This window comes from Diadema antillarum, unplaced genomic scaffold, assembly GCF_040938485.1.
Source record: "Diadema antillarum isolate AM-2024a unplaced genomic scaffold, OU_Dant_1.0 seq00000804_RagTag, whole genome shotgun sequence".
Lineage (NCBI taxonomy): Eukaryota > Metazoa > Echinodermata > Echinoidea > Diadematoida > Diadematidae > Diadema > Diadema antillarum.
Window position 1 is genome coordinate 367693 of NW_027271686.1, and position 27438 is coordinate 395130.

General features: G+C 38.3%; 1 long non-coding RNA gene across 1 annotated transcript in view; it reads right to left on the reverse strand.

Annotated features, from left to right (window-relative positions):
* The window catches only part of LOC139739546 (uncharacterized), a 93195-nt gene extending 74136 nt beyond the window's left edge, over positions 1–19059 (reverse strand). The window contains exon 1 of the long non-coding RNA XR_011711516.1: positions 18871–19059. This is a non-coding gene — a long non-coding RNA (uncharacterized lncRNA). The remainder of the gene's footprint in view (positions 1–18870) is intronic.
* Between the last annotated feature and the right edge of the window lie 8379 nt (positions 19060–27438).

Consider the following 27438-nt stretch of genomic DNA (forward strand, 5'->3'; position numbering starts at 1 on the left):
ACCAATAAGACCGCTTGAGTTCTTCCAAAAATCCAAAATGGCGTCCAAAATGGCCGCCATTTCCTGTTTTTTCATATAACTTTGCAAGTAGGTTTCCCCAAAACACACTTTAAATGTCTAAATATATGTTTTGAAGTATAAGAAACTCGATAGAATACATTTTAAGAGATGTTGAAGCACGCAAGTACCAATAAAACTGCTTAAGCTCTTCCAAAAATCCAAAATGGTGTCCAAAGTGGCCGTCATTAACAATTTTATCTCAAAATTGTTTAAATATATATCATTTATTAATAACCCGTGATATTTCATCCTGAAAATATTCAACAAACATTTCAATTAAAAATGTGGTTGCTGTCCATACAGTATTCAAATCACTTTGAATGTTAAAGTCTTGAAGTGTGCTCTTAATCGCTTATGACATTACGAGGGAAACACTTTATCATCAGTTTGATGCTAAACAGACAGGGCGACATATTTTGCCATATGGTCCATTTTCGTCACCTTTCGTCACCTTTCGTCACTTTTGGATTTTGGGACGAGTTCAAGTGGTTCTATTGGTATAGATATGGTTGTTTCAAATTTGCGAATAAGAATTTATCTAGATTCCTTGACTCCCATAACATTTATAAAGACATTTTAGTGTGCGTAATTGGGTTACTTAGTTGAAGGGTTATGAGAAAACAACAACAGGGAAAGGGGCATTTCGGGCGCCATTTTGAATTTCAGGATGACCTCAAGTGGTTTTATTGGTAAATGCGTGTTTTAAAAAAATATCCAATAAGTATATGATTCATTTCATTGAGTCGCAAAACATATATTAAGACATTTAAAGTGCGTGTTGAAGTACGTTGGTGTAAAAACAGAAATGGCAGCAATTTCAGACGCCATTTTGGATTTCTGGAAGAGCTTAAGCAGTTTTATTCGTTTTTGTGTGTTTCAAAATCTTCCGATATGTATTGTATTGAGTTCCTTATGCTTCAAAACATATATGTTTAGACATTTAAAATGTGTTATAGGTAAACCTACTTGCAAAGTTATGAGAAAAGAGGAAATGGTGGCCATTTTGGACGCCATTTTGGATTTTTGGAAGAGCTCAAGCGGTCTTATTGGTACTTGCGTGCTTCAACATCTCTTAACATGTATTCTAATGAGTTCCTCATACTTCAAAACATATGTTTAGACATTTAAAATGTGTTATATGGAAACCTACTTGCAAAGTTATGAGAAAAACAGGAAATGGCGGCCATTTTGGATGCCATTTTGGATTTTTTGGAAGAGCTCAAGCGGTCGTATTGGTACTTGCGTGCTTCAACATCTCTTAAGATGTATTCTAATGAGTCCCTCATACTTCAAAACATATATTTAGACATTTAAAGTGTGTTTTTAGAAAACCTATTTACAAAGTTATGAGAAAAACATGATGTGGCGGCCATTTTGGACGCCATCTTGGATTGCGGAAGAGCTCAAGCGGATATATTGGTACTTGTGTGCTTCTACATCTCTTATAATGTATTCTATTGAGTTCCTTGTACTTCAAAACATATATTTAGACATCTAAAGTGTGTTTGTGGGAAACCTACTTGCAAAGTTATGAGAAAAACATGATGTGGCGGCCATTTTGGACGCCATCTTGGATTGCGGAAGAGCTCAAGCGGATATATTGGTACTTGTGTGCTTCTACATCTCTTATAATGTATTCTATTGAGTTCCTTGTACTTCAAAACATATATTTAGACATCTAAAGTGTGTTTGTGGGAAACCTACTTGCAAAGTTATAAGAAAAACATGAAATGGCGGCCATTTTGGACGCCATCTTGGATTGCGGAAAACGCTCAAGGAGGATTTATGAGGACTTTTAGTATGTTATTTTACACACATTCCTGGACCTTTCCTGAAAAAATCAGCTTGTTACCAAAAATGTCCAGGTTAAACCCTAATGCTATTGGACTAAGGAGCAAATCACAGCAGCAAATGGATATTAAAATCTAGTGTGCTTTTACAACAAACATGAGATGTAATACCTGACCTGTTGCAGCAGTGCCTCTTTTGATTATCTAAATTTGATCTTCCATATTCATCAAACTCATTTTCATTGCATCTCTCTTTCTCTATGTCTTTCTCTATGTCGCACTTCTAGGATCTAAAATTTGTCCATACATGTATTTGCCATGAATCCTTTCTACACAGAACACATGGTAACTACGGAGATGAAGTGACCATTTTCAGATCTTGCCTACCTACGTACATGCAAGAATACATCCTTAAAAAGACTGATTTCATTTCAAATGTTTCCCTACGGTCATTGTTCTTGTTGCCATTGGCGACAACAAAAGTTATTTTTACCAATTTAGAGCACTTTATAATTTCAATCAATTAAATTGCTGTGAAAGCAATATGACGTCAATGCCAACATAATTGCAAAAAAAAAAAAAAAATCAGGAAAACATCATTCCTTTGGGCACTCTACCAAGTAGTAAATGGAATTTGTACTGCATTCAAATCACAATGGGGTAATATATTTCTAGATGACGATATTGAAAATCAAGAGGGGGGAAAAAAACAACAACTTGTCAATCGAAACTGAAAAGTGAGCTATCGTAACATTTGCCTGGTTCGTCTGGTTTCATTAGATCTTTCTTCTCGCTACTTCATGAGTAGACATTTTTCTCTCAGTGGGAACTTTGTAGAAGCCATCAAAACTTGGCCACAATCGTAACACCAGCACAAAACATTGTCTCTGGTTTGATTTAATGTTCCTCCTTTCAGCCCAATCTCAATGCATGCGTCATGCTTCAGTTGATAGTTCTCAAGAGGTCAAGATTACGGGTTACCTGGAGTTCTCACCGCACACAGAGAAGTATCTATTATTTCCATCGCATATAATTCTTTCAAAACATTCCTTGGGCAGATTTTTCTCAAATGTTTGTTGATTCATCCACAATTACATCACATCATATCTGAGTTTAGGCACAATAAGAATGAACACCAGCCATGTAAATCAGGCATTTGTTTTGTTGTTGTTGCTGCTAATACTTGTTAACAACGAGAGCTCTTATCATATTAACTTCTTTAAATGCTGCCTTTCTGGGGCTTTCTCATACCGCATTCACTCTGAAATTCAAATGAGAAGGAGTCAAGAGAATAAGAACTCTTCTATCCTTATTTGTGCAGGTGAGAAAAAAAAAAGAAAACACATTCAATAGCTTTCCTGAGCATGATTTTTTTGTTACTGCTTCCAACCACCCCACTTCATCACGGTCACTGCATCATATCCAACCATCATATTGTTGCCATGGATGAAATGCTCTGCCCTGTCTGCCATACAAGCTGCCATTGGAGCACAATAGGGCCATATCTTGCCAGGGGAAGCCCCCCCCCCCACACACACACACACACACAATTTATGTAAGGAAATCCACATCCCTTTAACTCCATCACTACCACTGTTGAGTACAATATGACAAGCATCCATGGTATTGCAAAGTCATGACTGTAACAGGGTTAAGGCAGGAAACAGTACTGCAGGTGTCTCATGCTTGTGAGGGTTGATATGACACTTGACACCGACCACTTATTCATAATCAACATTGAACACAGTTGTCTGACACTCGAGGAGTATGCGTGGGCGTGTTTTCTCTTCTGTCTACTTCCCCTGTAGATTTTCATACATTTGTGCATATCATGCAAGTCATCTCTAAATCATTATCACACTCGGCAGATTGCCACGGTACCAAGCTGCTGAACAGCTATTGTATGTTGGGTACAATGCAGGTTAGGTGCTGGTTTTGCATTAAGTTTTCTTTTGTTTTGTTTTGTTTTGTTTTTTCTGATCAAAGAACCTATATGAGAAATATGTAGTCACAATGTCATGAAAGCTCAGTTTTAGTCGATTGGATGACATTTTATTTTTTTAAGATTACTTCGCACATACACACACAACATATGCACATGAGGTATATAGCTAATATGCACGTCCATCAAGAAGACTAATCCATTGCTGAGAGAAAGAGGGTATGACATGGGCTGCGTTTATCATCTTTCCCCTGTTTGAACGGCTTTTGAAAGCCTTTTCCAAAGCCCTTTCGAAAGCCGTTTCCACAGCCCTTTAGAAACGGCTTCCAAAATAGTTGCGTTTATTAACTCTTCGCGAACACGATAACTGGCCTGTCACTGCACAGCTGCATTGCGCAATTTGACCCGAGAAGAAGAGGTCATATAAGGCGTGCATGGTTCGTAACTGCAGTACAAAGCCGTTTCAAAACAGCTTTGCGTTTATCTCGCTTCAAAAGGCTTTTAGAAACAGGTTTCTGAAAACCTGTTTAGGAAACCTGTCTCGGAAAGCACAAATTTGCGGCTTTCGAAAAGGCTTTCCGAGAGGGCTTTCAAAACAGCTTTGCTTTTATCAACTCGTAAAAATTCCTTGAAAGTTGTTTGGAAAACCCGTTTCTGCCCAGAGGAAAACCTGTTTCTACTGAGAAAAAGAGTTGATAAATGCACCCATGTATTCATCAAATTTCACAGGCAAAGAGATAGCAAAGCTGAGCTTAAAGACACACTGCTGTAAGTGGGTATCTCATTGGCATGGAGACTAGGCTGGCAATATCTCCTGGAGACTAGGTTGGCAACATCTCCTGGAGATTAGTCTGTTCTCCAGGGAGTCATAAGAGAATCAAACATGTTCAATTTTTTTCAGAGACATATTCTAGCCTCCACCTAGTCTTGGAAGCATCCCTGCTACATCCCCTCAACATCTCCTTTATGAATAGTCACAGTCAAGCCATGGTGACATCACGGCAACCCCGTGATGTCTCCACAACCTTGCAGAGATACATTGAAGACCGATACCTCCCTGCCTGAGAAGATGTCTCGGAGAGGTCGTGGCAACATCTCCGCGACTTCCAGGTAAATAAGTTGTCACCTTGTGTGGAGACATCTCGGACATTGCCCTGGAGTCACCTTCTTGGTATAAGAACGCAAGCCATTTCTTGGTCCAGAGAGTCACACGAGTCACAGCAGTAGCAGTGAAGTCTCCTCTAGTGTGATAGGCTCTTTACAGCTTATCCACCTTCATTGATTTTCACTTCCCATTCTGTCTGGTCTATGATGGTTCAATTCTGTCTGCCTCATCCTCTACAATGTACCTCATTATGTTTGAATCATTTTTTATAAAGGAAAAACTTGCCCCTCGTCTCTACCCTCTGACCTTTGATCTTTGCCCTCATGACCTGACCATATCCTCAATTCTTCTTTGCATGATTAGACACAGGTCCTACTGTAGACAAATTAATCTCTAGAAGATATACTTGGTCACACTCCACTTCTCACTGTAGCAACAAGAAAGAATTACCTGCACATGCACAAATGTACAACCTAAAAGGCCTCATTTCCTGATATCTCCATTTTGCATTACAATATATGTCAATAATTCAACACCTTACTGAACACAAAATATTCCTTGTGATACTTATGCTATCAAAGATATCACATTCTTGAACATACAACAAAAAGAAGAAGTCGCTTGCTACACATCCTCTCAAAGAATATTCATGATCTATGTGACACTGATATTTTGTCTTTCTGGTTTGGCAATAAATTTTGAGAAATGTGGATGAGATGCCATGTTCAGCCACATGACACAGCAAGCCACTATTCTCAAATACTCGTAGACTGTTTACATGAACTAGCACATTTAAGGTGTCAGTATGTTAAATGAATTAATTACTTGGCTGTGAACGGTAACAGTATTCATCAACATCATGAGCCCAATTTGCCTTAAAATTTTCACTAATCTGTTGACATTTTTTCATATTATTCCTATATAAAAATACAAATGAACAACCATCTCTTGGAGTACTTCTTTAATTTAAATACATCCTGTTTCACTTGATTACTGGTACAATGGCCAAAAGTGATAGCTTTGAGCACAGTGGACAGAACGGAAGGTTTAAGAGAAAGAGCCGTAAGCGTCAAATAAACTGGCTTTCATGGCAATTACCTCGTACAGCAACATCCTCACTGAATACATCAGGCACATAAGAGAAATGGGAGCTAATGAAAAGGTCTACGGTTAATAACCCGGCCCCTGAGCACCCCTTAGGGACTGCACCATCTTGTCAGAAGAAATCACATGATCCTTGTCTTAGTGTCTGCCCAGGCCTGTGCCAGCACAATTTGCCATTGACACTGGCAGTGGAACAAGAAGAGGGCTGAAACTCAGTACAAAGGAGCTGCATGTAGTGACAATAATTACACAATCCCTTAGCACTCAGCGTGACAGCATATGCTGTCAGACTCTTCCCGTCCTGCACACACTGGTGGGGATGCGCATGTAATGAAATTAAAATGACTCTACTCTGTCACTGCCCGTCGATCGCATTACCAGAATTTGCGCACTTGCGATTGTCCCTCGTCAATTTCATTACCATCTTGTATTCATCAGGCGATGGACATGCAGGGCCCATCCCCTTTTGAGAGCCCCCTCTTTTACCAGCCCCACCCTAGCCCAAAACTCTTTTTCCCTCAGTGAGCAGGCATGTCAGGCTTTGCTCTACAGTGAGAGACAGCCTCTCTACTCGCTTGAGCTATCAACACTAATATGTGCAACATCACGACATTAATCATCACTGCAATGTCTACTGTTAGAATGAAGGGAAAGAGGAGATTGCGTTTCATCATAATCGAATATAAAGAGAGAATCTCCTCACAGTTATGGGTTCTCGAGTGCTTATACTAGTCATGAGGCTAAAAGATGGTTTGTATGAAAGAAAGAGATGGAGACAAAAAGACATTGATTTGTTTAAACAGCAAACATTCATCAACACAAACAAGTAATATAATATGAAAAGGGGGTAGCTTGAAAAAAATGCTTGTAATATGTGGGCCCCTCTTTCAAAGTTGGTACAGAAATAGGTTTGGAAGCCCACTAAAGAGACAGGAAGTATGACAACAGAGACAAGAAGAAGAACAACATGAGGCAAGACTGGTATGGTAACAGGTCTACTTGAGACAACACTGACATAAGAAGAGGACAACTTATGACAAAACTGATACAGCAACAAGACGACAGAAGAGAAAAGTATAAAACGGAGACTGGGACCTACAGAAGTACATTCAGAAATATTTGTACAGTGGGAAAAGGGGAAGGAAAATTGAGGATATACGACACCACAGACAAACCAAAGCAGTGATAACTAAACTCCAGTAATTGTAGATAAAATACAGATTTGGCAATTTAGATTTTGTAAGTGAGTAACAAAATAGGCCTACAGGCTAATTTAATTCTATTGAATCATTGAGATAGTAGAAGAAAAACTTCAATCTCTTTTTAAATGAAAATACAGAAGGAGCAATCTCAGTATTGTTATTCAGCGACTTCCAAAAACTTGGGCCAGTAAAGTAGATGTGCTATGAGCTTTAAGCATTCCTAGCAGAGGTACGCGCGTAAAACTCATTATAACGCCAAGTGATATAACTATGAAATGAATAACATTTGGAGAAAATAGAATCAAGAATGGAGAGAAGTATGTTATCACTATTATACAATATATAAATTTTTGAGGGATATGAAATTTTAGTCAATTAATTACGTCTATAATACATGAAATCATTTTGCAAATAAATTGAATGCATAATACTAAAAATGTGATACACTTCCTAAAAGGTGATCATCCAGAACTGCAATGTAAGTACATATACAAAGCATCAACTGTAAAGAGCATATATTTTGTTTTGTGAACATTAAATAACTTATGAGCTGTAACCCACTCAGTCATATTTTCCAATTCTGTATCAACTGCACGAACAAAAACATCAATATCATTATGAAAAAATAAAGAAATATTACTAATGTCAGCAAAGAATATGAAAGAAAATACTTCATTTACTGACCAAAATCACTTGTATTTAAGAAATGAATACCAGTGGCCCTAAAGGCATTCTTGTAGAATGTCACAATAGACCTTTTTACATCTGATCTGCATTATTACTTTTAATGAAATAAACTGCTTTTTGGCAGTTAGGTAGTTCCTTTACCACTCCAGAGCCTTACCATGTATTTCATGAGATAGCTTATAAAGCAAAATATCATGGCGGATTTTGTAAAAGGCCCTGGAGAAGTTTAGGAAAATAGTAATTTTAAAATGGGAGTGATTATCAACTGCTTGAGATATTTCATCAACAAAATTCAAAATGCACAAATAGTACTGTGCTATTCCAAAAAGCCAAAATAAAAACTTCTAACTATTGTGTAATTTCAAGAAATTAATAATTCTCTCATGAATTTTTTTTTCTATGTCTCTAGACAATGAGGATATGAGTGAAATCCATCGATAGTTACTAACATCAACTTTTAGCACTTCTTACAAATTGAATTATTTTAGCAAATTTCATTTGATCAGAGAACAAACCATTAGAAACTGACAGATTGAAAATATGATCCAGCGGATCAGGATTAAAATGATTTTGGCAAAATTGACCAATAAAGTAGCAAGTCCCAGAATGCTGTTTGGCAAAAAGAAAAAAAAAATAGATCGGCCAAAGCAGATATGAGCTTAGTACACAAATGATGCATAAGCTGGAGTGTGTCAATATACAACTGATGCACAGCCTAGAGGGCACCAGTAGGAACTGTATATGCTCAAGGCAATCCCAGATCAACATCCCAAAACATAGGATATGGCCAAGTGTGCCTTGATCTACAATGTAGATAATCTGAAAGCCACCATGTATGTACAAGTCCACGGTTGACACAAGAAAAGACTTGTTCATCATGTGCTCCATAAGATGGACTAAAAAAAAATTTGCATTAGCATCTGCCAATTCTACCTTATCACACATCAAATATCAACCATGCAAAATTTGACTGGTCACAAGCACGGACCATACATGCAGTTACTGGATGAATTGAGGGAAAGTCAGAAAGATATTGATGGTGAAAGATATGAAAGACCAAGGAACTGAGAAGTAGAAGACAATCAGGGTGTTTAGATGCAAAAAAAAATGTACCAAAATGGTACAGCCATACCAAACCGGTATAGCTATATGATGAATTTGTCTGAATGCTGACTAACGAAACAATGTATAACGAAACAATGTATAACGAAAACGATGCATAACAAAATGATGTATAATGAAACGACAGACAGAGCATTGTTTCAAAATACAGCTCGATAACAAATCACCATTCCATGTGCGTCTGAACATATGGCGACCATAGAACGGCATAACTGGGCAGGGCTTAATGTGAGTGTGCGCGAAAGGTGAAGGGCAGGCAGGGGCTAGCGGTAACATCATGACCATGACAACACATGCAATGGGAATTGCACATCTATACCGCATACGTTTTCCAGAGCGGTTGAGATTATGCATCTGAACTGTCTGTCAGCTGTACAATAATTATTTATATGTCGTGTCTTTATTGAGTTTTGGTATAAACTGGCTTTTGCTTGAACAGGGGAGGGGAATGGCTGAACTGTTGACAATAAAGAACATGAGCTACAAACATCCAAGTTTACCCAAGGGAAGGTTGTAGCCCCTCATAAACGACACATCATGTTATATCTCATTTCATCCATCTCGCCACAGATATGATAACATTATTCATCACCGCACAGCCCTTCCATCATCATACAAGATATCATCGTGGGTAAACAGAAGAGAATGACAATGAGAGAGAGAGATGAGAGAGAGAATACAAGATACAGACAGACATACAAAGATAAAGAGAGTGAATTGGAGATAGAGAGGGGGAGAGAGAGAGAGAGATGAGGATGGACAAGTTCATTATGCTCATGTATCTGTCATCGAAGACCGTAGCCTAGTCGGATCGGAGTAAGGACTCTCTAGGACACCATGGCGTCTGGATGACATAAGATCCTCTCTGTCACAGCCGAAGCTTGACATCAGCCCTGCAGACATTGGTACAAACTTTCCTGAACAATATCGTGTTCATCTGTCATGTTCAGCTACGCTATAACCTGCATTTTCGTTATTTTTCTTCTCAGAGAAGAAAGAGATGTGGAAGAATATGGATCCAAACCTAATTATCTTTGTAATCCCTTTTATATTAAAGCACACTGAATCAACATGGAAACAGAGTTTCATATTTTTTTTTTTGCATTTTGGGGTTTGTTTGGAATTTTTGTAACTTGAAAGAAAAAATAGTCTTAACAACCATATGGCACTATCCCTATGGGAGCATTCAATAATTGCTCATATATCCTAAACCTAATTTACAAAATCTAATATGCCCCTTACCAGATATTAACTGCCACATATCATGTTGACTTAACATTGAATAACAGCATTTACTCTGGGATGACTTCATTTCAAAGTTAATTGAAGTTAGCTTAGAACTTAAACTTTGGTGGGGCACTTTGAAGGGAGCTAATCTTATCAGCTGTATGAACATCCCTTAAGGGCTTTTTACACTTGTAAATTTTTGCTTAGTCCCGTACCAACGGTGGGGCTAAGGGGGGGGGGGCCTTAGCCCCACCATTGGTACGGGACTATCCTTAGCCCACTTTCTGTTTACACTCGTTTTTGCCAAAGTGGGCTAGCCCCACCGATAGTCCGGTACTATCTGGCTCTGCAAAATAGCAGGGTTAGCACCGCAATTGCGGTGCCAAGCAAGTGAGTGTAAACAGAACGAAAAAATAATCTGGGGCTAAGCGACGGAGACGAAGTCCGACCCCCACTGACCAATCAGAAACGAGGTAATCAAGTGCTGCCGGTGCGTGCCTGTACGTGTACAGTGCACAGCGTAATCATGAATATTCATGTGGTTTAGAAAGTCTGGGGCTAAGAAATACGAGTGTAAAAAGGTCAGTTTTCTCCTTAGCCCCGGACAAGAGATAGTACGGGACTAATTGGCCAGTGTAAAAAGCTGAAAAAATTGGTACGGGACTAACGATAGTCCTGGGTCAGAGAAAGTCCGGGGTTAAGAAATACAAGTGTAAAAAGCCCTTTAGTTTACTACCGACTAACTCTGAAACCAAAAGATAGCTACAGCCAAGTTTGTGAATCTCCGCTACCAAGCATTATAGTTAGTGGTCAATATGAATAACCTCATGGTTAAACCACAGGAAACATTGAACACCTGCTGAACAACTCAAATACTGACATTCAAGCTATATCCTGTACTCCTTTCCACAGAAGATGACACATCTTTATTGTCTGTCTTACTACAGAATAGATCTCATAGGCCTACTATTGTCCATCTTTGATTTAACTCACAGCAGCAGCTGCTCTATAATCTATGTCATGATAATACAATTTCTAAAAAAAAACATGCCCTAGTATGTCAATGAGGTCATCACAAATAACGTACCATAAAGATGCCTGAGTAAGTCATTAGCAAGTCGTCCTCCTTCAAAAAAACAAACCAACAATGAATCATATCATCCACATTAAGCAACAAGTGAGTCACCTTGTTATTTTAAGGAACAATATCTGTAATTATCATCTATACAGCACATTTTAGCGGTGCATTAAAAATGCGTATTGTTGTCCGCTCAATCCTAACGGTTCAATATGAAAGCATATTGAACGAAATGCATAAGACCAACATATTAACTGCCATAGGCTACCGTTGTTACTGGCTGTTCAATAATACACAGTATTTTGTCTCGTCTGTTGCATAAGCGCTTGCTGAGTGTGCAAATGCTTGGTACGTGTGCGCAAAATTTTGTTACAATTCACAAGCGCACAAACATCTTGCTAGTTGCTTGCTTCATTCGCAGTTTATGGGGCTTCCCCTTTTCAGCACTGGGATGGGACTGCTGAGTCAACTTCAAAGCCGAGCAGAAGTACATGTATAGGCCTACGGTATTTTTGTGCAGTTTATGCTTTCTCTACATGATTGTAGATGATAATAATTATATTAGATGGCATTGATTCATGGAATACCCGGGAGTATTGCACTCGTTAGGGCCAATATTCCCTGGTACGGTAGCCCATTCATAAACAGACTATTTGCAATGATACAGAATTCATAGCTTCAATTAAGACTAGCAAAACTTAAGGCACAATCAGAAATAATGTAAGTGTGATTTTGATCAATGATTCTGGTAAGGAAAAGACAGTTGGGCAACAGAGATCTGCAAGATGGGTTCTTCTGGTGAGTATAGGTGTGACTGGAGCTTCCAGACTGCTGTTTTATTGAAGGTAAGCACCATTCAAACAACCCTTCACTTCTATTGAAAAAAAAAATAACAAGTCAATTATCAAAAAATCAATTCCTGACCAGCCCTGACCCTTCCCGTTCATATTTTTCTCTCCAATAACCAACACAGAGCTTCGACAGAAAAACAACCACAAACAGTGAAACATTAGTATTCACGGTAAGGCTTTTAGAAGTTGTCAATTGTTTGTGTTTGAATCCCATTTTCTTTGCGCATTTTTCCACTATTAATTTTTTTCCCCTAACACATGGTTTAGAGCAGTGCTTCTCAACTGGTGTACAACAATTTGGCCAAAAGTCAAATAAAAAAGTTTTGTATTCAATCTAACTGGGCCTCAAAAAAAAAAAAATATGTAGGAGCCAAAGTGGGCTTCAGTTTAAAAAATGTTGAGAATCGCAGGTTTGGGGGAAAGAAATTTGATGATTTCAGTAATGATCCAAACAAATGTTAGGCACTTGGACTTTGCCTGTGTTAGAAAATGTTGTGCCTCTTTGCAAAGATGAACAGTATGACACTGTATAGCAGAAAGATTATCTAGATACATGCTTGCAACTTTGCAAGAATATATATCTCAAGTGGATGAACCTTCTGCACGGGAGAATCACAAAATGTCAGAAGAGGAACTCAGCAATAGTTTACCTTTCATTTGCCTACTGACTTTTCAGCCAATGCCACCATCCTGCTTCTCCAGTGTCAAATGAAATTGATGGAAACTAAAGATTAGTCATAAGGCCCTTTCTCACTGGCAAACTTTTCTAGGCCCCAGCAATCAGTGAGGCTAAGGCAGCACGAATTAGCCCCATCAATTTCCTAAAGTTAAGATCAGCACAGCTTCTGTCCTCGTTGTTTTGTGTTGCTTCGTTCTGTGGGCTAGTTCTACAGACAGGACAGGACTGTCTAGTGCCACAAATTGGTGGGGTTAGCACCGAATTGTATAGTGCAAAGAAAGCTAGTGAGAACAGAAACAGAAATAGCGCTGCGACCAATCCGATTCAATTCCACAAGGCAATCATGACATCAAGCCATATTTTGTCAACAAAAATGCTGGGGGGGGGGTGTATGGTCATTGTGAATGGTAGAAGTCTTTAATGGAAATAAATACTCACTGAATTAATATGCAAGTCACTTCTCATTAATATTCACAAAGCCTCAAGTCCAGGGTTACTGACCGCAAGTTAGAACAGAGGCATTTTTTTTTCTCTCTTTCTCTCTGCCCTTGTTGTGCCAGAAGTACAGAATCAAATGTGGAAGTAGGAAAAGAGGATAAGGACAGTATGAGGCTAAAAGGGCAAAAGTATTTGAAGCATAAGAGTTCTGTAAATAAAAGGCAAACAAGAAAATAAGGATGCTGCATGGGGATTACATCCAATCAGTCATGGGCACAGTACAATCTGCCGAGATTACTACGGCTGTGATGTTGAATGCACGTATGCTGCCCATATTTAACATAGCCATTCACTGCCTTCTGTTCCAATAATGGTGAATCAGACAAGTTGAGGGTCAATGGAAATAAAGACTGTCACCAAGCACTGAGGAATAAAGCCAATCTCCTCTGCACACTAGCCTATTGAAACTCCTGCATGTAGCAATATTTGATTTATGAAGAAGTCTCTAAGGATGTTGTGATGCCGCAAGTCTCGTTTCCTCCAAAAAGAAATAGTGTACAATGTAGAATGCAGGAATCTATTTCTACATCTAAGATTGTTTAAACAAAATTGTTATGTTAACATTATTTCTGAAGGATACACTGCAATAACCACTGATTCTGTAGTTCTAACAAGGAACTAAATGATGGAAATTTGGCACAATTAAGGCATCAGCTCTCCTGAAACCAGCTAAACCTAAAATGTATTTGTTGATCACAGAGATCTGTACTCAGAAGATCCCTACTCTCTGCCTTATCATGGTAATTTTGTTGCAGGTGTGTTTACATTTCTAGGATAATATGATTGGTTATGTTCACACAATGCCTTACCATCACTGATAGCTAAATGATATGGGAAATTGTTCTGTTTACTAGCAGCTCATATATTCAAATATTGCTTATCATCAGTGATAAGATTGGAAGTTTGTATGAAATGAGCAACACTATAGTGATACTATCAAAAGTTAATATGTGGGTTGTGATAACCAAGTTCATGCTCAGCAAACTCATATTTGAGAGAATCTGTTTCTTTTGTGTGGCCAATGCAGCTATTCCTTTGAGAATGTCAAAACGGCTCGTGGCAAACAAATTTCTTCTGCATCAAAGCACACAATAAACAATGCTTTATGGGAATGAATATGTAGGGTTAGCTTGTATGCCAAGACTTTGAGGTACTGGTACCGTATTAATTTTGGGAGTCAGTACGTGCGTGTTGGTTTATTAACCCATTGAGGACGAGTCCCGAGTACACTCGGGCAGAGGTCTATGGGAAATGCGTATTGTAGCAAAATCAGCCCGTCCTCAACGGGTTAAGGAACTCTGACATCCACATCATATTCTTTCAAGTAAATATTTATCAATTTCTGCTGTAAAGTATCAACATGCCTGTTGCTTTTTGCTCACTACATGACTTGAGAAAGTATCTCCATGACAGTAAAACAACAACAACAACAACAACAACAACAAAAAGAAAAAAAAATCCAGATTTGTTTTTCTTTTGGAACAAATATTTTACCCTCTGGTGACCACATTGATGTGATACAAGTTTGATAAGATCACAAACTGCTGACCTACATTTCCCATACAACTGTATCAAGCTCTTCCATACTTTGATGGATAAGCACAAGATTAGCTAAAGAAAAAGAAAAAAAAAACATCATATAGTATATTAACAAGTATATTCTAAAAAGCTGCATCTTCTGCAAAGGTTACGATGATGATAATCATCATCATAGTCAGAAGTGTAAACATAATCATAATTTCAAGTGAAATGATCACAATCATACTCATTATTCTATACATAGCATCTGTCCATTTCATTGCCATGCTCCAAGCACTTGACGACAGAGTAGAATCTTGACACCAGAAACAAACCTGGAGCTATATAGCGTCCTAACGATATATTCCCTGGGTAGCATTCTAGTCGGTTTGCCAACTTGGGGCACACACAAACTACTGGTATGCTAAAACCCAATCACACAGTGCTGTGGCAGGGCTGGAACCATGAACCCTCCTGTTGAAAGCTGTGTTTACTATTCACCACACCATGATACTAAACCTTCATCCTCTGCCTTCGTGAATTAACAGTTTTATGAGTATTTTCTGATGAATTCCAGTTTCATGCACTCATTCAAAACAGACAACTGGATAAAGTGTAAAAACTCTTCAAAGGGTGAATTTTTGGGTCCTATAATATCCTTACAGCTACTTCTAAAGCAATGGGAAATATCTCAATTATTCTATACGAAGGCAGCACTTGTTCCTAATGTGTGACACAACGCATTCACTGGTAGACTGAACTCGATCCCATCACTAAATCACCATCAAAATCCTCCTGTAGTGTAGGCCTAAACCTAAAAATTGTAATAATAACACAACTGTAGCACTTCACACTAACCACACCCCCATTTTTCTTGTACACCACTTATTTGAACCCTATAAACTTGGCTTTGTAGGCTGGGTGTACATGTGTATATGGAAGCCATTATTCAATACATAAAAGCATCACAACAATGCAATCCTTTGCAAACTACACACTTCTGAGTTTGGGGTAGAAATATTCCACCCCAACAAAGAGAAAGAGAGAGAGAGAGAGAGAGAGAGGGATAAGGGGGGTAACAAAATGATTATGACAAGGCCTACATAACATCTTCATCTTTATTTTTTGACAAACTATGGTGATTTTGATGTTGTTTGGGACTTAATAATAAAAATAAGAACACACAGACAGAATGCCCTGTACAGGATAAGTCCACTTGTCAAAATTTTAGAAGTTAGATGAAGGGTTCACTCTCCATACTACTAGAGTCCATCCCCTGTGAGGCTGTGGAGTTAGTCTCAATGCACAGACCCAAACATGGCAGCAGTACCGGTACTTCATAATTATTGGTTTTGATTTGAGGGCACGGGTTTTCGTGCCTGCTGTACTTGGTAGAATGCCAACTGTTACACATTGATCAGTAGTTTCTGCCATGATCTGAAGGGAAAGTTACTTCCCTTTTCAACACTCTCTTTATATGATATTAACCAATTGAAGACTAGTCCATAGTAAACTCAGGCAGGTGTCTACAGGAATAACAAAATCAGCTTGTCACAGAGGAAATGGTAGTTTGAGAGAATCTATCCACGCTTTGTGCAAAGTATGTTGTATGTGCAAATTCTGTTCTATGCTGGATGGTATGGATGGACTGGTAGAAATAAAACAGTAGCACAAACTTTATAGGGCCTATCACAAACTATGTGCACTAAAAATTCTTACAGGATGTGGGAATGTAATTAGGCCCGGCAGCAGCCAGCAACTATACAGCAACTAATGTTTCATTTCAGGTATATTACATAGTGGTTGATCTAGACAAATACGGCCTACACCACATCTACCAATGTTAGGTTCTGGATTCCAGAAGAGACATACATGTAGGTTGGAATGATTGGCAGTTACCATGGTAACATGTCAATACCCTCAGTCTATTTGTTTTGACCAAGCTGATGCCATGGAACCAGCGATCTTCTTGTGCTATAATTTTCACAGACAACCTTGAGAAATTGAACAGTGGAAAGACCAACAGGAGCAAAACTCCCGTAGTCTGAAGATAAATGCAGGGATTCAAAGGTAAATGGGGGTGGTGATTGAGGGAGGGGGGGGGGGGGATCGAGAAGACAGAAACTTGTCACAGTATCAACTGTAACAATAACCCTTCCAATACCCCCTCTCCCACTCTCCCTATACCCCTCTATTCCCAATACCCCCAATTTCTCTATATATCCCCTCTCTCCCTACACCCACTCCAACACACACACCTACTCACCCCCTCCCGTACTTGCCTTCAATGTCGATCACAAACAATTAGCTCTCTGACATCAATCACGAAGAGAAAACATTCTTCTCCATGTGCCATTCAAACAAAAGAAATATATGATAAAGACCAAAGGAAGGAGGATAAGTCAGTAATCCATGCCTCTACCCCTTTATAACCCTCTAACAAATTCCAGCTACCAGTACCCCACTGACTACAAAAACATAATCTCACCATAAACAAGGAAAAGTAGAAATTACGCGGTGCGTAAAATATGTCCCCGCCGGAAGTAGCATTTAGTAGCAAAATGTACAATATCGGTAAAAAATCAAGGTCAAAGGTCAAAGAAGTCAAAGGTCAAAATTCTGTGTAGAAGTTTTGAAGCCCTCACCTAGTGCCATCACAAAAAGCAAACGGAATCGAAATCGGGTTAGAACATGGCAAAGGAGTAGCATTTTGTAGCCAATGTACAATATAGGTCAAAAATCAAGGTCAAAGGTCAAAGAAGTCAACGGTCAAAATTCTGTGTAGAAGTTTTGAAGCCCTCACCTAGTGCCATCACAAAAAGCAAACGGAATCGAAATCGGGTTAGAAATGGCGAAGGAGTAGCATTTTGTAGCCAATGTACAATATAGGTAAAAAATCAAGGTCAAAGGTCAAAGAAGTCAAAGGTCAAAATTCTGTGTAGAAGTTTTGAAGCCCTCACCTAGTGCCATCACATAAAGAAAACGGAATCGAAATCGGGTTAGAAATGGCAAAGGAGGAGCATTTTGTAGCCAATGTACAACATAGGTCAAAAATCAAGGTCAAAGGTCAAAGAAGTCAAGGGTCAAAATTCTGTGTAGAAGTTTTGAAGCCCTCACCTAGACTGTAGTGCCATCACATAAAGCAAATGGAAATGAAATTGGGTTAGAAATGGCAAAGGAGTGTTTACTTAGCATTTTGTAGCAAAATGTACAATGCAGGTCAAAAATCAAGGTCAAAGGTCAAAGAAGTCAAAGGTCAAAATTTTGTGTATAAGTTTTGAAGCCCTCACCTAGTGCCTTCACATGAAGCAAACGGAATCGAAATCGGGTTAGAAATGGCGAAGGAGTAGCATTTTGTAGCCAATGTACAATAAAGGTCAAAAATCAAGGTCAAAGGTCAAAGAAGTCAAAGGTCAAAATTCTGTGTAGAAGTTTTGAAGCCCTCACCTAGTGCCATCACATAAAGCAAACGGAATCGAAATCGGGTTAGAAATGGCGAAGGAGTAGCATTTTGAAGCAAAATGTACAATATAGGTCAAAGGTCAAGGTCAAAGGTCACAACTGAAATTCTGTGTAGAAGTTTCAAAGCTCCCATGTAGTGCTATCATATAAAGCAAACAGAATCAAAATTGGCTCATAAATGACAGAGAAGTAGCAAATTGAACATTTTGATCACACACGGACGCACAGACAGACAGACGGACGGACGGACAGACACACGGACACACACACGTACGGAGCCCGTTTCATAGTCCCCTGCTCGAACTCGTTCGGCGGGGACAACAAACAAGAAGTTTTCCTCTGGGTGACAGTGAATAAACTTTAACTAAGTAAACCTTTTTCCACAAATGTCTGCAAGTGTCCCTGGAAAGCCCTCACAAAAACTGGGACAATTTTGTTACAGGGCGTGATAACACAGCAGGAAATGTCATAGCTCAACGTACAAACCTAAATCATTTCATGTTCTGTCTCGTGTATAAACACAGACTGATTAATTTCGATCTTACCTTCACTTGTCTGTGTCACATCACAAACTCCAAGCACTTTGCACACGGAAAAGCTAGTAGTAGTATGGGCCATCCCACATTCGCAGACACCACAACATCGGGACGCTCGTAGGAAAACTGCAAAATGCATTCAGGAGTGCAGCAACACACTCTACTTCCTTGAACGCTCAGCCAGCACACCTACTACATGTGGCAAAACTCACCTCAGAGAATCGAGTAAACATGCTTGTACCAACTGCATACTGCCCACTGTCCTATGTGTATGTGTTGTATGCGTGTGTGTGCATTTGGGATAAAATGTGGGCGTGCACTCAGATTGTACACAAATCAGCTGGCTTGGCCCAGTATGCTGGGCTGTTCAGCTCTGAAGAGTGCACAACAGAGTTTGAAGTAGTCTGGGATCTAAACCCAAGTTGCACCCTTATGCTCCCGCGCAGCACCGGCACAGCAGTGAAGGAGGGGGCATACCAAGGAATTTCGCAGCAATTCAAGCCTGTAGGCAAGACCTTCCAGCGCTTGTTAAAAATAAAATAACACAAAACAAAACAAAACAAAACAAAACAAAACAGCACACACACACACACACAAATCCACAAATGACACTTTTGGCATCAGGATAGCTTGAATCCTTCTTTCCAAACCCAAGTTTGACAGTCTGTTTTTATTTCATTTTCTAATTTTTCATTTTATCTGGTCGGGGCTGCTGCCGGCATCTATGGAGAATCAATTCTCAATAGATTAAAACAACGGACAGGCCTTTGTTTAATAGCTACAAAGGTTACAACTACATTGTGACCATGAAATGACTGTTGTGATGGCTCTACCTGGTGAGTTGTCATGGCAAGCTAAATTTAGCCCATTACTGTTTCACTTTCTGTCCTATGGCTGGAACATTTGTGCGAGACTCCATCACATTGGCGTGAGAAAGCAATGTGACCAAAGTGAAAAAGTACACACAAACATGACGTGACTCTGTAAAGTTTGAGGCATTTTGAATAAATGAACTACAATGCACATCCAAACAACACCCACAAAAAATTGTAATGTTAGAGATTAAATTTTCGAGTGTGAGTCCCACTTGATGACTACACCACAAAACCAAAGGAAATGCATACATGTAGCAGCAGCGATAAAAGTCAATATTGTGTAGTGATACAGTAGTGCACGGCTGGCACCAGGTTTTTAAAAGTGGGGGGGGGGGGGGGAAGGCAGTTCATATCTGCCTGAGCGTATCTCCCCCCCCCCCCCCTTTGCTTGTTGCAAAGGATTCTAGGATACTGTAAAAGTGGAAATTTTTGCAGTGCTGAAATTTTTGTGCATTTCGCGCAACCAGAAACTAGCGTGAAAATAAAAACACAGGAACATTTTTGCATGCCATATGTTCCAGTAGTTGATGTCTTGATTCCGCAGAATTAAAAACACGAGAAACTCTTCTTACTCGGCCAAGCACGAAAAATTAGTCGTGCGAAAATATCAACGTTTACAGTATGTGTCCTTACATTAGGTTCACAAACATCTGACTTCCTAACCACTGCATGCTAGCCCCCTATCCACCTTGAAGCTTGATCATATGTTCAATGCAATAAACATGATTGTTATGTAATGTTTTCTACTTCACTCAGTAACAAACAACATATGTTGTATGTTGCTGTTGAAAAACAGTCACCCAAAGTTTAACCAGTGTTTTGCTTGTGTACATCTGACACAGCAATCCTGTTTCTCTTGGCAAAATTTACATTTTCTCAACATCATTTCTACTATAATCATTTGTTTTCATTATCATATCATCATTATCATTATCATCAGTACAAAGAATATTTGTTTGTTTGGTTTTATTTCTACATTTTCAAATCATAACAAAAGAATATATACATGCACATATTTTTGGCACAACATTAGTCAATGCATAAGACTTAGCATATCATTTTACAAAGCAACTCCAAAGAAAACAATTGTGAATTTGCTACATAATAATCACATGCAAATGCAAAGAAAATATAGAACAAACAAATGAGAAATTTAAAGAAATGCATTTAAACATGTATTCCTGGGGGAAAAAAAGAAGAGGTTTAGGCGTTGTTATCCCAACATATCATTTATTTTCGATATTTTGTAACTGATATCAATATTTTCTTTATGATTTTTATATTTTTATAAAGAGATATTTTGTGAAATTTGTCAGCAGATCATTGAGAGGACAGTAGCTTTTCATCTTATCTGAGCTACAGTCATTGTGGCAATCTTCATTGTCCTCTGATATCAGCTGACTTCATTGATGGACATGCAACATAAATCCTTACAGGACAAGTTCACCTTCATATACATATGGGTTGAGTGAATGCAGTATAAGTAGAACACATCAGTGACAGTCTGGGGGAAATCGGACAATCCATTCAAAAGTTATGAACTTTTTAAGTTGCTGTGCAGTCACTGCTGGATGAGAAGACTACTGCAGTTGATGATGTCATATACGTAGAACGATATAAGGAAAATATATAGAGAATTTCACAAGATCTTGCTTTTTGAAAAAGGTGCACATTTCCTCGACTCGTCACTGACGTATGTTAAGGGTAACATTATTCCCCCTTGCCTTCTGAAAGAGGGAAGTCAAGTGTTCTTTTATTATGCGAGAAAAGTGAAAATATGTTGAATTTTCTTTATATTTTCTTTATATCGTTGTACACATATGACATCACAAGCTGTAGTAGTCTTCTCGTCCAGGAGTGACTAAGCAGAAACTTCAAAAGTTCATAACTTTTACATGGATTGTCCGATTTTCCTCTAACTCTTGCCGATGTGTTCCATTAACATTGCTGCATTCACTCAATCCACATGTCTATGAAGGTGAACTTGTCCTTTAAACTGCATGAACATGCAACATACATCCTTCAATTTTTACCCAAAAGAGAAAACTATCTTGGTTGCAGTCTCACATTGCACAGGCTACTGTTGAAACTCAGTGAAGGAGTGATAAAATGGAATCTCCGGATTTAGACACACTAGCTATTTACGTGATCAGGCTCAAGTCAAGGATTTGCGGTCGGATTTGGCAATGCCAATTAGGTGATATTTAGATCCAAAGAATAACATACATCCAATAAAGGCTCAGCCGCTTACACCGTTAGTCACTCCATTTGAAGAGTTGCAAACACAGAAAAGAAACAAAAAATGATGTTTGCCATGAACGAAAATCAGTACCAGTGCCGGTTGCCTGCAGTGATATCAGCATCGATACTTAGCTCTCTTTATGCTTGAAACAAACAGTGAAGATTATTAAGAAAATATTCCTTGCTGTATGTCTAAAATAAGAAGGATGAAACACAAACTATTTCTGCAATATCATTTTAAAATAGGACCTTCATCAGAGATTTTGGATTTTGCTAAAATTGTGCCCAAATAAAAAAAAAAGTAGTGCATTATCACACACTTTTTTTATCATTCTGGATAGAAATGCAGTTCGACCATTTATCTCTAAAAGCAGAGTAAAATTCTAAAATTGACCTTGAAATTGTAGGCATTGACTTGATGTTAGACCTCAACTGTTATCATTATAAAAATGAAACAGATAAACTATCCTATCATGGTTTCACCTTGTATTGTGATTTCACTGTTGACTCTGATCCTGAAACTTTGACCCAACAAATGCTGCATTCACACACAGGAGTTACCACATTTTGCAAAAATTTATTTCATTTGCCACTGTTCACAAACAGCAAACAAAAAATCACTCAGCTGTAAATGAAGCACTTTGAATCTCCAGACTGCTTCCATGTCTTACATTCCAGAGTATGACCCCTGGCACCTAGTGCGCAGAACTAGTGTGGCAAGTTGCATTATGGGATTTTAAAAAATTGATCGTTCTTTACATGCTGTGTAAGGAAATCATGGCAAAAGTTTCCACAAAAATTAAGTTGGACCATTTCTTGCATTGCAATGCATGCAAAGAGTTAACAATATATGTGTGTGTGTGTGTGTGTGCACATCCAAACACAAATAGCAGTTTTTGCGTTGCTTTGTAAAACGAATTTGAAAAAAACTATTGATTTCAAGTGTGTGCAAACGGGACTAAATGAAATCAGAGCAATTCATCATCAAAGATTCAATAAGCGCCAAGTTTCACTCTAAGATTTCTCAATTTATTCTGATTATGACAAAAAGATATGCATGAGACTCACAAAAAAGATATTGCAAGATAAAGCCCATGATAATCCATATATTTTCTTTCTATTTTTTTTTTCAATACAAATGAATTTATTGGGAATTTTCTGCATTGAATATATATTAAAAATGAAATACAGTCATTTCTTTTTATTTTCAAAACAATAAAACATACAGTGTGTACATCTGAACATAATTGAGATGTATGTGTACAGATTGAAGAAAAGAATAAGAGAACACGTCAATTGGGAACCACTCGGGATATAGTGAATCAAATGATCTGACTGAATTATGGCACATGTATTGGGAGTGTGAATGCAGAAGACTGTCGTCAAATAAGCATATACTGTAGCTTGAAGATATGACAGCCTTAAAGGTTAAATCCAGTCCAAATATAAGTTAGTCTGATAAGAAAGATTGAAATATTACAAGTTCAATGGTATAAATTTGATCAAAATCGGATGAAAAATAAGGAAGTTATGACATTTCAAAGTTTTGTTATTTTGTGGGGAAACTGTTCTTGAACAGCCAATATGAATATGCAAATGGCAAAGTGACCATGTCATTCCCTCACAACTTACCATATAGTTTGTACATAAAATTTTGAAATTTCCAGTTTTTCACTCAAACGCAATCATGCCCAAGGCTCAAATCCTCATATATCTAACTATCCAAAGTTACTCAACCAGGAATAGCATCATGTTTCAGACTTCAATGACAGAAATATTGAATTTTCATAATTTTTTTGTACACGATCAATGGAAAACTGTGAGGGTATGACATGGTTAACTCACTCATTTGCATATTCATACCCACCGTACAAGAACTGTTTTGGAGAAATTATCAAAACTTATAAAATTTCATATTTCCTTATTTTTCATCTGATTTCAGTCAAATTTTTACTGTTGAACTCGTAAAATGTTACTCTTTTTTATCAGACTAACTTATATTTGGACTGGATTTCCCCTTTAAAAGAGAGGGAAAAAAAGAAAATGGGTAAAACATACATCATGTACAATGGAAGACTCACTAATGCATCATAAAGTTAGTCAATGAATCAAACTTGAAAGTTTAGACAAAATTTGACGAAATCACTCAATGCTATTTTATGAGGAGAGAAAGTCACACATATCCTAGTTCCCTGCACGCATTGTTGGACATGATTTTCAGCAACTGGGTTATTGCAATCAAGTTCTATGTGTCAATAAAATCATTGCTGATCAAAAATCTGGGCAGCAACCTTGTACCTATTTGGAGCAATAATTTTCTGTCTCCTACAATTCCTAATGAGAGAAAAAAGGACTCTTTGGCAATTTGGATTATCACAAACTATACATTCCTGTCTCTATTCCTGTCCAACCTCTTATCATTGTGCCTGCCCTACCCCTTTTATCTATTTAAAAAAGAATATATGAATAAGAACATGTGAAAAGTGGTAAGTAAATGAATACAGCTGTACATGCAATAAATGAAGTTTGGAAAATGGCTCTGGTAGAGCAATGCATCTGACATCATGTACTGCCCGGCCATGCAATCCCAGAGTAAAGAAAGCACGCTGTAAAACGAGTCACGGCCAATATAATCGGAAACTCGCTCGCCCACTCGCTGGTTATGATTTGAGCAAACAAATTCTGAGCAGCGACAGATGTGAATATGACGAGGCTCACATTACTGTATGATGCAATCCTCAAACATGCATATACTCCCCTCTATCTCTCTCTCTCTCTCTCTGTATCTTTCTATTCCCCCCACCCTCTCTCTTTCTCTCCTATCCATGTAAATGTAATTGTAGCATGGCTGTTACATGCTCCTGGCCACACTTATGAATTATTGAGGAGTGATGAAGAGGAACTGGCTGTGCAGAACAAAATAAACTCCACTCTCTTTAATGACAAGGCTGCAAGATGCACACAAACCTGCAAAAGCTGGAACGACGCTTAAACCGCCATCCCCGCACTCCCAATGCGGAAATGAAGCATAACGTCCATTTGGAGTCTGCGACGCTGGCACAAGTTCCTCTTCACTTAAATTTCCCTCCTCGACTTTCCTTCTGGATGAAGAAGGATGCTTAGGGTGGCTATGGTCTCTTCTCTTCTCACTGTGTGGAAGAGTCTTGTCAATGCCAAGGTGATGAAAATAGATTCGGCCAGGGGAGTCCATAGTAGTTTGACATTGTAGCACAGGAAGGGGGTCAAAAGTGGTTGATTGCACATATTTCAAAATGATATATCATATAGCGAGCCATTCCTACATGACCCTTCAATGTCCATCAAGTCACATGTGGTACACAAAGCACAAGCATTACAAATACACTATATGTTTGATCACTGTACCCAAATAATAATCTACATTGTATAGAAGATTTTAGTTGCACTATCTGGTAGAAATTACATTGCTTCAGAAGTGCCACTAAAGTTTACAGATCGTACATCCCTTTGTCTCTCAACATCCTATATGAAATCTCAGTTTTTGAAAAAGAAATTAATAAAAACTAACCACATGTCTTTTGAGAAAATGCTCCCTTTTTGAACTGAGAATTACTGTTGGAATTTTTCAGGGTCTGAATAAATCCACAGGAAATCTATAATATATATTTCCCCTCCATCACAAAGAATTTTCCTCTTTTATCATTCTAAGGAAAGGTCAGAAGTACCCACCTTTACCATATACCAGCTTGGGAAAGGAATCAAATTTTCAAGGTTGCAAAATTGTTTAAAAAAATTTTAAAGGATGAAAATAAAAGATGAGTGATTTGATGAAAATTTGAAGAATCTATCAACACCTAGCTGGAAAGTCAGATAAGCTTCAGTAGAGAGTATTCATATGTCCACTCCAAAACATATGAAACAATACCAGCATTAACATTGAGGTCTCACACTTGTAATTAATGTGGACCAGCTCAAGCTCTATCACTTGTTGTACCAAAGATGCTGAACTAAATTTGGAAAAAAAAATAGACAGTAAGCCATACAAGCCTGTTAAATGCTAATCAGGTGTGACTGGAGATGATTCCCTCTACAAAGCATTCCTATTCCTATACCATCTTTCAATTAAAGGGGACTACATTTGTTGCAGCGTAGATTCAGAAAACATGTGAAACCATGGTCATAGTACTCTAAGGCTCTGTGTTTGGAGTATGAGCAGATTTAGAGAAAAAAAAAACCTTTGCAAATTTCAGGACTGTAGTAAAACAAGTTGTTGTACTTGTATGTTTTATATCTATTAGATATGAAACATAACAAGCATTGAATCTTTCATGTATTTCATACAATTTTTGTATCTTTACTTTTAGTATGTTTCTATGGAGAGTTACTTGCAGGTGTGAGACCTATACAGGACTTTGCAAGTCATATACATGTATTATGTATATATTTTGTGGCTCATGCAGCCTTTTGTCACTTATGTTAATACATTAAACAGAGGTACTGTTACCCACTTGATGTATTTAACCAGGGAGGTGACCTCCCTGATTTAACATTACTCTTAAAAACCCTAGAACAAAGTTGAAGGAAGGAAAACCCTTCCCACTCCATTTCACACCTGCCAGGCTACACCTCTCCCCCTTCTCTCTCATTCTCTCTGGTATCTCTCCTTATTTTTAGATCATTATATATTTCAATCTCTCTTCCCATCTCTCCCCTCTTGGACTCTCATCTACCCATCTATCTATCTTCTTCTCATATCCCCATGATTGTCTCTTTTTCTTTTTGTATTTATCTATATATTCCCATCTCTCTTCCCCGCCCCCTCTCTCAATACAAATCTGTATTCTATAGATGAAAAACAGACAGATGTATAGAGAGATATATATTTCCCCTTTCTCCCTCCCCCCCCCCCTTCTCGCCCTCTCTCTCTCTCTCTACCTCCATATATCTCACCCTGTTTCTCTCTCTCTCTCTCTCTCTCTCTCACACCATCTCTCCCCCTCTTTCCCTTCAATCACTACTACTGGTAGCATATATCCGTTCAGTCAAAACCAGAGTACACTCAAGGAAAGAGTGGACTGTAACAGGCCTCTTATGCACACATATCACATGCTTCAATAATGTTAGGAGAGTATAGATTGGCACTCGAATCAACAGAAATATCAGCTTGCAGTGGCTGAATATGCCTCACAAACTCTGAGAATATATTGTGAGAAACAGCACTTCTCCCGTTAGCAATATGCCTCATGAAATTTGTCTCACACTTATCATGGCTACATTATACCCATACACATTCTGAGCATGCTGGAAAGATAGCTCCATATTTTCTGCAGATCAATTCATCAAAACTGTCAAATATACATCAAACGTGAATCACTGCAATCAATCATTACGTCTTGTCTACAACACAATTATGATAAGATTCAATATTTCTCCTTGGACAGAATCAATGAGGTGGAAATATCCAATAAAGGGCTCTCAAACA